The following is a 1,697-nucleotide window of genomic DNA, read 5'->3' on the forward strand; positions in this document are numbered from 1 at the left end:
AGAGAGGCAACAAAGAGACCAAAGATAACCCTGAAGGAACTGCAAAGCTCCACAGTGGAGATTGGAGTATCTGTCCATAGGACCACTTCAAGCCGTACACTCCACAGAGCTGGGCTTTACGGAAGAGTGGCCAGAAAAGAATAAGGAACCATGTTTGTTGTTTGCCAAAAGGCATGTGGGAGACTCCCCAAACAAATGAAAGAAGGTACTCAAAGCTCAAATTAATTGATCCTTTTGGCAATCAAGGACAACGCTATGTCTGGCGCAAACCCAACACCTCTCACCTCTACCCTCACCACCTGTGGGCGGCCCGTCAGGAAGTCCAGGATCCAGTAGCAGAGGAAGGTGTTTAGTGCCAGTGTCCTTAGCTTAGCTTTGAGGGCACTATGGTGTTGAATTCTCACACAGTTGCAGTCGGAAGTTTACATGCACTTTAGCCAAAAACATGTAAAAATGTTTTTTTTTTTCACAATTCCTGCGATTTAATCCTAGTAAAAATTCCCTGTCTTAGGTCAGTTAGGATCACCACTTAATTTTAAGAATGTGAAATGTCAGAATAATAGTAGAGAAAATGAAAATGAAAATGATTTCTTTCAGCTTTTATTTCTTTCATCACCTTCCCAGGGGGTCAGAACATTACATACACTGAATTAGGATTTGGTAGCATGGCCTTTAAATAGTTTAACTTGGGTCAAACGTTTCGGGTAGCCTTCCACAAGCTTCCCAGAATAGATTGGGGGAATTCTGGCCCATTCCTCCTGACAGAGCTGGTGTAACTGAGGCAGGTTTGTAGGCCTCCTGACAGAGCTGGTGTAACTGAGGCAGGTTAGTAGGCCTCCTGACAGAGCTGGTGTAACTGAGGCAGGTTAGTAGGCCTCCTGACAGAGCTGGTGTAACTGAGGCAGGTTAGTAGGCCTCCTGACAGAGCTGGTGTAACTGAGGCAGGTTTGTAGGCCTCCTGACAGAGCTGTTGTAACTGAGGCAGGTTTGTAGGCCTCCTGACAGAGCTGGTGTAACAGAGGCAGGTTTGTAGGCCTCTTGACAGAGCTGGTGTAACAGAGGCAGGTTTGTAGGCCTCCTGACAGAGCTGGTGTAACAGAGGCAGGTTTGTAGGCCTCCTGACAGAGCTGGTGTAACAGAGGCAGGTTTGTAGGCCTCCTGACAGAGCTGGTGTAACTGAGGCAGGTTTGTAGGCCTCCTGACAGAGCTGGTGTAACTGAGGCAGGTTTGTATGCCTCCTGACAGAGCTGGTGTAACTGAGGCAGGTTTGTAGGCCTCCTGACAGAGCTGGTGTAACTGAGTCAGGTTTGTAGGCCTCCTGACAGAGCTGGTGTAACAGAGGCAGGTTTGTAGGCCTCCTGACAGAGCTGGTGTAACTGAGGCAGGTTTGTAGGCCTCCTGACAGAGCTGGTGTAACTGAGGCAGGTTTGTAGGCCTCCTGACAAAGCTGGTGTAACTGAGGCAGGTTTGTAGGCCTCCTGACAGAGCTGGTGTAACTGAGGCAGGTTTGTAGGCCTCCTGACAGAGCTGATGTAACAGAGGCAGGTTTGTAGGCCTCCTGACAGAGCTGGTGTAACAGAGGCAGGTTTGTAGGCCTCCTGACAGAGCTGGTGTAACTGAGGCAGGTTTGTAGGCCTCCTGACAGAGCTGGTGTAACTGAGGCAGGTTTGTAGGCCTCCTGACAGAGCTGGGGGTAG

The 1,697-nt window shown here is 49.3% G+C and overlaps 1 long non-coding RNA gene across 8 annotated transcripts; it reads left to right on the forward strand.

Moving 5' to 3' along the window:
* Nucleotides 1-600: 600 nt before the first annotated feature.
* LOC127921407 (uncharacterized) lies at nucleotides 601-1,685 on the forward strand. Of its 8 annotated transcripts, XR_008108996.1 has the most exons (5): nucleotides 767-825; nucleotides 1,066-1,225; nucleotides 1,346-1,425; nucleotides 1,466-1,505; nucleotides 1,586-1,685. It is a non-coding gene; the product is annotated as an uncharacterized LOC127921407 (long non-coding RNA). The 8 variants fall into 8 exon arrangements; XR_008108994.1 differs by lacking the exon at nucleotides 1,466-1,505 and having other exon boundaries at nucleotides 601-825; nucleotides 1,146-1,225; nucleotides 1,306-1,425; nucleotides 1,586-1,675; XR_008108992.1 differs by lacking the exon at nucleotides 1,466-1,505 and having other exon boundaries at nucleotides 1,306-1,425; nucleotides 1,546-1,681.
* Nucleotides 1,686-1,697: the final 12 nt, after the last annotated feature.

Source organism: Oncorhynchus keta, unplaced genomic scaffold (genome assembly GCF_023373465.1).
Source record: "Oncorhynchus keta strain PuntledgeMale-10-30-2019 unplaced genomic scaffold, Oket_V2 Un_contig_22408_pilon_pilon, whole genome shotgun sequence".
Lineage (NCBI taxonomy): Eukaryota > Metazoa > Chordata > Actinopteri > Salmoniformes > Salmonidae > Oncorhynchus > Oncorhynchus keta.